Genomic DNA, 11,498 nt, shown 5'->3' on the forward strand with positions numbered 1-11,498 from the left:
ATGCCTTCAAAATTAGAATGATAAAAGAAATTGAAATCAGCCCTAAATTACAATGCAGGGCACAGGCTATAATATCATTGCAGGGTAATTGCAAGCAACAGATATCAGCTGATTGAGAGTTTTCTCAACTTCCTAATGTATATCCACTTTGGATTTGCAACAAGTTTGAAGTAACCAAGCAGTTTTTAGTGCATCCAAAAGCCTCATTGCCGCTAGGCCAGCAGAAAAGTGCAAAATACAGGCAAAACTCGCTTTGCCCTTAAAAGGGTTAGATTTTTCTTCTCAAAATTCTGATGAGCTATTTGAAAAATGTGACAGCGTCCTCTATTTTATTGTCACATATAATGAAGCACCACTATAGAGGATGCATATCAAGCTATTGTGGCTATTAAACAAAGGTTTTACGGTACAGGTAGATCTAGAAAAACAGCATATCATCTATATCATAATATTTATGCTAGTATGAAGTCTCATGGTATGGATGCTGGAATTAGGTTGATATAATAATTTGTATGTTAGCATGAGGTGTATATCAAAATATGTCTTTTAGTACAATGTCTATATCATAGTATGTATGTTAGTATGAGGTCTATATCATAGTATGTATGTTAGCATGAGGTTTATATCAACATATGTATTTTAGTGTGAGGTCTATTTAATGTATACTAAAAGAAAGCCTATACCATGCTAAATTCAGTGTAAAGGGTGAAGTCAACTAATTACATCAAGATTATTTTTGCAAATAACAAAAATAAAGTTTATTGGAGCTGAAACCAAAAAAATATACTGAACTGAAATGAAGTTTTATAATGGCAATATTAAAAAGCTCTATAGACAAGATTGATAGCTTTTGTTGCAACTACGAGACTAAAGAATATAAAAGTAAAAGTTCAAATAATAAAAATAAATTCAATATACTAATTTATTTGTATAACTTTTCTCGCTTTTAAAGGGCGAAAAATGCCAGCATATATAACTTAGTTTGAGTTGCCATTCTTGAGTCTAAAATATTGTTCTACATGTACCGGTCATCACCAAAAATTGCAACATTTTATTAAAATATCTAGTAAAACAAAGGAAATAATGCCAAGTTATAACTCTCACTAATATCAAAACACTGCCTTACTTTTTTACGTGCTTAAGATGAGACAGTAATTAAAAATAATAGACAGTACAAGAGAGAAACGCAAATGAAACTAGAATTTAAAGAATGGCTAAAATGAACTTGCTGAAGTTGTTATCAGGATAATAAAAGAGCCGACAAAAAAGAACAAGTTTTAGTTACCAAAAAATGAATACAACTTGTTTTTTTATGTGGTGAGAAACTTAAAAAAGAACATTCAAAAATGACCAATGCAACAGCCAACTTTATATCCGCTGGAGGGTAGCACATGTTCTTATCTGTTAAGCATGAACATTTTATGTCGGTGCTGTCAAAGAATTGATATATAACTTTCCAAATTACAAGTTTGCTTATTTTTTCAGTTCATACTTAATAGAAGGAAATTTAAAATATTTTGTATTTATGTAAAATTATTGAAAGTAGCTTCATCTAAATTTGATAATGTCTTATAGCAGTCTATGGTAATATCCATGACAATCAATGAATGTTCCAGCCATCCAATAAGATGCCAGCAATGTTTTTATGGCTAAAAACTAGCATATGATGAATACCTTAGTCAATCAGATATAGTTTTGCAGTCTTCGAACATGCGCTTCAAAATAGCTGTTAAATTACTACTCGCCAAGATCTCAGCTACTAGACAAGATCAACACTAATTGACGTTTGTTCAAATGGAGACATGAGAGAACAACACTTCAAGTTCTGGTTTTTATTATCTTGATATTAACAACACATGGCATCCTCTTACTAAAAGTGAAGACAAGATTGCTGTTGATCTAATGATAGCTTCTCTGTATATAATAGAGGCTTGCTTAGGACTGTTAGTCAACTCTGCTTTTGTGTGTGCGGTTATTCGAGGTAGACACACAAGCAAGCAGGTACACATCCAACTGATCAATGTTGCTATAGCGGACATTCTTTTTGGTGGTGTTTTTTCTATGCGAGCAATATCAACTCAGCATCTGATACAATATTCATATTGTCTTTATCCCTCAGTAAGCTTTGCTGATATGGTGTTAGCATTTTTATACCGTATTTTCTCTAATAACTGCTCTTTTTGGGGTGCTGCACTTAGCATTGAGAGATTCACTGCGGTTTTCTACCCTCTGAAAATACAGACCTATATTACAGGAAAGAAATTAGCTGTTGTTATAGTGGTTTGGGCAATGAGCATATTAGCAGGCGTTTCTGGCATGTCATCTCTGCTGATCTATTGCAAATTATCAATTACTCTGTTACCCATAGCGATTAATGTTCTCATGTACTTGTCCATAGCCTGCAAATTATACAATCGCAAGCGGATTGGAGAAACTCGTCATCCTGAATCACAAAAGCGCAACAAGCAGGTAAATAAATTTAAAGCAATTTTTTTGTATTAGCAAGTCTAACTCTTTATCCACCGATTCGAGTCAGGGTAAAATTTTATCAATGAAGTCTGCCAGTAGTGGCATAAGTCATGTGACCATAAGTCAAGATGAGAATTGAAATAAAATATAAAATTTTGTTATTGTTTTTGCATTTTCCTTGAGTACAAGACTTAGTGAAAGGTTTACTGCATAAACTCACAGTTAATAGACTCATTTTAGTTAGAGTTGTTCTATTGTTTTATATTCAAGTAAATTAGTTAATCACTGTCATCATCAGACCAGTTAATTTAAGAACTTCAATTATTTCACACTATTCAAACTAGCTAATTCACTTTAATCCACTCAACTCTACTAGACGAGTCTTGTTTTAACTAGACTAGCCTAACATAGATAGTAATACTGTCACTATTCATAGCAACATTGAAAGTTTTTGAGTTTGTTTAGGCTAGCATAAATAAGGTTAGACAATCAGGTTAAACTATGCTGTGTTCACTAATTTTTGACACATTTTTTAGACATTCAAAAGTATTAATTTAAGTGTAATACTGCCAATATACATAATTTTAGTAATACTGTCACTGTTTGTAACAACATTGAAAGTTCTGTATTTTGTTAATAATTAATAACCTTATAAAACGATGCTAAGTTGGTTTTGCAAATATTCAGTAACACGATGGTTTGGTTGTAGATTATATTGATGTTGGCTGTGGATGCCGCGTTTAACACTCTGACAACTCTACCAATGGTATTTTCTTTGGCTTCTTTCATACACATATATGAATTACAGAATCTCCAGGTTGAACCTAACTTTGCAGCAAGAGTGGTGATCTACTGCATATCTCTTGTAAACTGTTTCAGCACACCGATACTCTACTGCATATTCAACCAGACTGTGAGGGTAAGTGTATCAATGACATAACTAAACTCAACTACCTCAAACAAGCGTAATTTTACTAGTCATATTTGGATGTACCTGAAGACTTTGACTTTATGTAATTGTCAAAGCTTTGTATTACATTCTCTCTTTGTTAAAATTTAATGGTAAACTTCACCTTGTTGTGCATGTTAGCTGAAAACAAGGTAGAAAAATAAATACTGAGCTTGAACAATACGTAAGACCAAAACACAAATATTTTGGTCTTTAAGGTAGAAATACAGATAATTTTGCCACTTTGATTTTTTGAACCTATTACTTAAATGGGAACAATTTTAGTTTAACCTTTAATCAGTCATGAAAGTCAAATAATGAAAGTTGAGTGTTTTTATGTATTTCTAAAAGTGGTTAACAACAAGCAAATTATGGATCCAAAAACACTGATGCAAGAGTTCAACAAGTCTATTGTAAATAATGGCACTGCCAGCTAATATCTTAATTTTACAGTAGTTAGTATACTTTCTTCATGCAGTTATTAAAGTAAATGGTAATACAAGTCTGGGGTCAAATTTTGACACTATAATGTTCGAGAGGAGATCTTAAGCTTTCTAACTTACTACCATTAGGTTCAAAGGGGTGTTTTATGTTTTAGTTGTTATAAGTGTTAGTTTATAGTAACTAGTAACTGTAGATTAGGTCACTAGATGGAAGTGTTACCATTATACAAGTATATTTAGTAGTTGCTTACACTATACTAAACCTTTTGCAGGCTGACTTTAAAATGCTGTTCAACAGTATGTGCAAGAAAAGGGGAGTATAAAAATGAGCCCCTCTGTAAGATTTTAACCAAGTCAGTGTAGAACACAACAAGCTTCAAACAAGACACTGAATACTTCAATAACCTCCCAACTACTGCAGAGAAAAATCTAAGTTATATATATTCAACTTTGTTAGAAATGTAGAGCAGTACAGATCAATGAATTGTGAAATACATGTTTTTAACAGAACCATTGCCAATCTTTAATTTTTGTTGTTTGAGAACATTTTAGCCTAGAAATCTGCCAGAATGATATTGAATACACATAGTTTATAACTAAAGAGAGTATTATAATATTTTTCAAATGTTTGTTTTCAGCAGTTATCAATTTATCTGGTGCAGCAAACTCAATGATACCATTCTTATATTTCTTGTGATACTTTCATGACTTGTAAAGAAATACACTTAAAGCTAAAGTTACAGTGTATTTGCCTACAGAACAAATATTAAGGTTGTAATTGTCATGATCAGGTATTTCTATGAGGCGTTCTTCTGCGTTAAATAAAAATTGTTCCTCTTTATTTAATTTGGAAGAACACATATCCTTATAAAATACCTGACCATTGAGTTACAGTTTCATGATATGCATATTGCAACAGTTCCATAAAAGATCTATGTAATCGTTGATCTTGTTAAATGACAAACAGACACACAGTGAAATGTTACTTTCACGTTTCAACTCTGGTAGCAAAGTAATCAGTGAAGATCGGTACTTTGATTTATTTGTGTAATGGTATCACATGAGAATAATCTTGAATCATCCATCATTTACTAATGGTGTCAGTGTAAATGTTAAAGTTTACACAAACAGAGTGGTTGTGTAAACCACATTATTTTGTCAATCTTATTAGAGGTAAAATAATATGTCACCCCTTTGTGTTGCAAAATGTTAGTGCGACATGTAAAATTACAATGTCTGCTAATGGGTTGATTGTGCTTACTTGTTGTTTTTTAACTGTGAATGGTTGTTTAATAAAAACAATTGTTTTCAATTATTATAAGATACACATAAAATGCAGCTATACCTCACAATGGAGACACAATATCTAGCTCTTCAATGTCATTATGCTGTACTTTCTCAACAGAATATTATGTCAGATTAGATTTTTTACCGTATGTGTCAACACCAGGTGATAAAGAAACATTGGAAAACAGAAAATAAGCCACTGCCAATTGCAAGGGTTGAAACCAAACAAAAACCCACATTTGCTAAGTACTCACTTCTTCAGAAAGTGGAAAGTGTCAGATGATGTTAATATGGTTGCTTTGACAGTAAGAACTGAATTGTTGGAGAATGTGCAGAGAGGATAGAAAAGAAGAAGCGAACTAAATGTCAGGTAAAAACAGATGATGCACGTAGTTCCAATAAGGCTGTCAGCCCAAGCAATTATTGTACCACACATATTAAATTTTTCACAACCCACAAATAATGAAATGGCAAGCAGATTAGAGAAAGTAAATCGCCAGACTTAGACAAGCACAGTAACCAGATAATCAAAATGAAGATAAATGTTTAATTGGTAAGTCCAACTCTACATGTAAATCAAGTAATAAAGAGTGGTAAAAATGTTTGCTGTAAAAGTATTGAAGTAATAGTTTATGTACTACATGTATGTACCAACTGTATGCTTACCATAACTAGTATGCTTACCATAACTAGTATGCTTACCATAACTAGTATGCTTACCATAACTAGTATGCTTACCAAAACTAGTATGCTTACCATAACTAGTATGCTTACCATAACTAGTATGCTTACCATAACTAGTATGCTTACCATAACTAGTATGCTTACCATAACTAGTATGCTTACCATAACTAGTATGCTTACCATAACTAGTATGCTTACCAAAATTATGATAAAAGTTAAAATAAAACAATGACTTTTGCCATATTAATTTCTATACATAAACATATTGATTTGAAAATAGATTTAAACAAATTTTGTTTAAATTACATTGATGAATAAATAAATACAAATGTGTTTTCTAAGTTGATTTTAAGTTGATTAGTTTGGTTGATTTCGATTCAACTGTATTTCTCAACGGCTATTAACATCAGATTACTCAGTGGCCATAAAATATATTAAAAATAACATTGCATTATTATGCAAATGTAATTAAAAGTTTTAAAACTATTTAAAATGTTATATCTTCTATTAAAAAAATAATAACAGGCATTAAAACAAATTATTTAACTTTAACCATTAAAATATATACGGATTCAATGTAACCCTGCACATCATCACTTTTATTTCCAAACAGAGCCAATGTCATTACTGCACTTATCTCTGAATGATGAAAAACTTTTTATTGGTTAATTGTTTATTACTGACTCAATGTAAATCACTTTAATGTATACGTACCAAACATTTTTCCATGAATATGTAGTATTATCTGCAGTATTTACTAAATATCTATAATCGGCGGAAGAGCAGATTGCAACACACTTAGTTCTAAAATGTTACAGTTTTAAAATTCAAAGCATGCAGTAGATTTTCATAGCTGCGTATGTAGTGATTTAAAAAGTTGCAAAGTTGTACAGTTCTGCAGTTTATTAAAACTTATCCAATTAGACTTTGATTACCTTTCCACATAGTTTATCATAAGCCTCATTGTGCAACACCTTTGGAAGTTGAAACGATGTTTTTAAATAAAGATTTTGAGTTTGTAAATGTTTGATGTAAAAACAAAATATGTTTATGGAGTATGAATTTTCTCTTATTTCATTTTAAAAACAATGTGGCAAATCAAATTGTGAGACTGGATAAAATTCTAACAGAGATAATTACCTAGATAAATAGACCCGTGACACAAATTCTTGCTATCATGAGACAAATAATTATATAGGCCTAAACAGATTGCACTAGTGATGGAATGAAATGATACTGTGACACTAAAACAGCTGATAACATTTGTTTAAGGATCAAATTACAGGTATGATTGATCAGGTCAGAATACAACAGCTATTTGAAGTGTTATAAACACTATCAGGGTTGTTCACACCATCAGCATACATGGATGTTATAGCATTCTTATCAACAATATCCTTGGTTTAAGGGTAGATAAATTGTCGTTGTAAACATCTTTATTGACATATCCAACAGCACATGCAAGTTTAAAAAGAATTTTACAAAATCATTAAATAAACTCCTATTCTGATTATAGCCTGTCTTGTATGTTGACTTCTAACGGAGCAGCAACAGAGAAAAGCCAACTCACCATGAGTAGTGTGTTTAAAGTTTAAAGTAGTCTGAGCCAGTGTTAAAGTAAAACACAGAGAATATTAACAGAAATGTTTAATGTATATTGTTACTTGTGAATGCTCATTTGACAAGTGAGACAAGGCGTCAATGATAGAGAGTAAAAAAAGAAAAGATTTAACCAACAACTTGGATGCTAAATAAAAAGCTTGCCATTCCACCAGAAACATCTGACGGTAAAACACTTTTTTCAACAAAGTGGTATTACTGTGATTATATTCATGTGGTCCGGTTACTATGAATACAGCTATATATAAACACTCAAAAGCAGATCAAGTCTATGAGTCAAAATATTTGTTTTTTATGTAATTAAATCTATGGAGCTGCAAAAGGAATTTTGTCCCACCCTATAATATGGACTTAAACTAATCTGACCATTCACAAGAATGCTCCAAAACAAGCCGCTATCGACCAGCCTTCCAAAAGTGTCGATAATACTACAGGCAGCTGTTGTATACTGACCTGATCAACCAAGTCTGTAATTTGATAAGTAAACATATGTTAACACCTGTTTTAGCATTACATTTCTATTACCTTTTTTACCAGGATCACATGTCTATGCAATAACGACTGTACGTTCAGTCAGGGTAAATCTTCCTGTCTCTAGCTTTTTAGTTTTAAGATATAATTGAGTCAAATTGAGTCATATTTGTTAGAAACATAGAGTGGTAGTGTTGAGTATCTGTATAGACAGTGAAATCATTCTACTGCCCATTTTGTACATTGAACTTCTATGTTAGAGCAAATATTTTTATAAAACTACGGTTCAAACCATTTAAACCTTTTTTCATCCAATATTTAACAATAACAAATGCAGATGTGTACATTTTGACCTACTGTGATGAGTACAGAATTTTTTAAGTAATGACCTAATTTTAATTTTTATTCTAACTCTCGGCAAGCCACAATTTACGCATATACAATAAAATAATTGACTAATAAATAGGTCATAGTGATGTATAAGAAATTAGTGTAGCTCCTATTTCGGGTTCCGTTGCTAAAACAGTAATATCTAGAAAACAAAAGATCTCAGTGCACTGTTATAGCCAGTATGATAAACACAAGAGCTCGAGATCTTCTTCTCCTTTGTTTTCATCTGAACAAACGCCTGTTGGATGGAGCTTTTAGCAAACAATTTTTTGAGAAGTTTACCCAATGACTGAATGCGTGCTAATTATGTCAGTGGATGAAACAGTGATTAGTAACTAGGAAAATAATAAATATACGCAATGCTTCTGTGGCGTTATGCTGCCTCATGGTATGTATGTTAGTATGGAGTCCATATCATTGTATGAATGTTAGTGTGAGGTCTATATCATAGTATGTATGTTAGCGTAAGAAGTATATTATAATAATATGAGGTCTATAATATAGTATGCATGTTAGTATTAGGTCCATATCAGTATAGGTATGTTAGTATTAGATCTCTATTATATTGCATGTGTTAGTATGATATCCATATCATAGTAAGCTAGCATATTAGTATGAGGCCCATATCATTGTATGTATGTTAGTATGATGTTTATATCATAGTATGATGGTAGTAAGAATTGACTGAAAAATAATGCATGCTAGCAAGAGGTCCATATTATAGTATGTATGCTAGTATGATGTCTATTTCATAGTATGTATCTTAGTATATGTAAATCATATTAATATATACAGTCAAACATGGATAACTCGCCACGGATAGCTCGAACACATGGTTAATTCGAACGAATTCTTTGGTCCGTTCCCACGTAATGATAAATTGCTATAGATAACTCGAACTCAACACTGTTAATTCGAACTGTTTTTTTGCCCAACGGCTACCGAAACGGTTGTTATTGCTCTAGAAAATCACTTTATTGAAAGCCATAGAGGTAAACCTCATCTTTTCGTAATTCATAAGCGCCGTTATTACCACCATTGGCAAAATATTTTTGTCAACTACTTTTCTAAAGGTTTGGTGAAATTTGATTTATACTGCTATACGATGAATAGCACGGGCTAGCCGGGTCACGCGCCCAAGGATTTTCGCCACGCACAGACAAAACAAAAACAGCATATTGTTTTTGTTTTGTATGTGCGTGGCGAAAATCGTTGAGTGCGTGACTCGGCTAGCCCGTGATGAATAGTTTTCCGACGTTGATTCCGTGTTGAATCCATAGAGTTATCTCCCCCCTAAAGTGATAACTGTGCCATCAACAACACGAGCGTTTCCGGTGCCAACAAGGAGCATTTAGGCCACGCCCCTTTTTTGTGCTAGTCAATCGCAGTGATTGACAGAATGATAACATCAGCCATGGGAATGATCATGAATTTCCACAGTTAAGATAGTAATTATTGCTCATATTAAAGAAATGATGATTATAGTTTATCACTTTAATATATGCTTATTATTTAAAGCAATTCAATACCTACATGCAATGTAAAGGCACTGAATAGATAGTGTTAAGTAAGTGAGTTAATGCAATCAGTTACTCCAATGATATACAGCCCCCACACATGGGGGCTGTATATCATTGGTTACTCATAGATAAGATAGATATAGTCATACTGGGGTTGTATCACATTTGTGTGATGGGAAGCTAATCGACTGCCATCAACTGAAAGTATTGACATTGTATGGTGATAGAGTGATTCATTGACACCACAGTTCACAAACAGCCCTTGCATGTAATATTAGATTTCAATACATATCAATCAAATACATAGACTAGCTTAAAGCAAAAATGTCCATTAGTTAGTGGACATCTTTGCTTGATGTAAGCAAGCAAAAAGTTTGAAAGTTAGAGTGGCAAATGTTGCTATATGTTAGATAAAAATAAATTATACTTAATTATACTAAATTATAATTATTTAAAAATAAAAAAGACTTTTTTATTACTTAATTTATTAAATAATTTTTTATTGTAATAATAGCTAAACAGATTATATTTAGCCATCACTTTCTAATTATTTCACATTTACATTTAAACACATTTGCAGTTTCCTTTTTCTACCTAATTCCTTTCAACAAAAAACTTCTTTCATGATCTGAAATTTAAAAGTTGTAGTTGTTTGAAAAAGCTTGAAAACATTTACAGTTCTTATTTTCTCTCTTCTCTTCATTTATTTCAATTACACAAAACACTTCTCATAATATGTAGTTTGAAAGTTAAAGTGGCAAATGTTGTTATATGTTAAATAAAAATAAGTTATAACATACTTAATTATACTAAATTATAATTATATAAAAATAAAATAGACTCTTTTATTACCTTATTTATTAAATAATTTTTCATTGTAATCATAGCTAAACAGATTATATTTAGCCATTACTTGCTAATTATTTTACATTTAAACACATTTGCAGTTTTTTTTCCTAATTTATTTCAACAAAACACTTCTTTCATGGTATGAAATTTAAAAGTTGTAGTTGTTTGAAAAAGCTTGAAAACCTTTACAGTTGTTTTCTTTTTCCTCTTAATTCATTTGAGCTGCTTAAAAATATTTTCTCATGATATGAAATTTAAAAGTTAGAATGGTAAATGTTATATAAAAATAAATTTTCTGTCCAAAGACTTTTTTATTACTCGGGCAACTCGGGTAGTACAGCTCATAGTTGATGGCAGTCGATTAGCTTCCCATCACACCAATGCAATACATCCCCAGTATGACTATCTATCTTATCTATGAGTAACTATTGCATTAACTCACTTACTTTTCACTATCTATTCAGTGCCTTTGCAAGTCAAGTAGGTATCAGGGCTTACGTGTATGTCACAATTTCCATTTCCATAATTCATTTCCATATCATTTCCATAAAATTTCCATAATTTATTTCCATATTAATTCCATTTCCATAACATTTCCATAATTCATTTCCATATTATTTTCATTTTCATAACATTTCCATAATTGATTTTCATATTATTTCTATTTCCATAAAATTTCCATAATTCATTTCCATATTAATTCCATTTCCATAACATTTCCATAATTCATTTCCATATTATTTTCATTTTCATAACATTTCCATAATTGATTTTCATATTATTTCCATTTCCATAAAATTTCCATAATTAATTTCC

The 11,498-nt window shown here is 31.4% G+C and overlaps 1 long non-coding RNA gene across 1 annotated transcript; it reads left to right on the top strand.

The window, feature by feature from the left end:
• Positions 1-2,397: 2,397 nt before the first annotated feature.
• Positions 2,398-4,587, top strand: LOC137406560 (uncharacterized). Its single transcript, XR_010979900.1, has 3 exons — positions 2,398-2,469; positions 3,179-3,388; positions 4,134-4,587. It is a non-coding gene; the product is annotated as an uncharacterized lncRNA (long non-coding RNA).
• The last annotated feature ends 6,911 nt before the right edge of the window (positions 4,588-11,498 follow it).

The sequence above is a fragment of the Watersipora subatra genome, chromosome 10 (genome assembly GCF_963576615.1).
Source record: "Watersipora subatra chromosome 10, tzWatSuba1.1, whole genome shotgun sequence".
NCBI lineage: Eukaryota > Metazoa > Bryozoa > Gymnolaemata > Cheilostomatida > Watersiporidae > Watersipora > Watersipora subatra.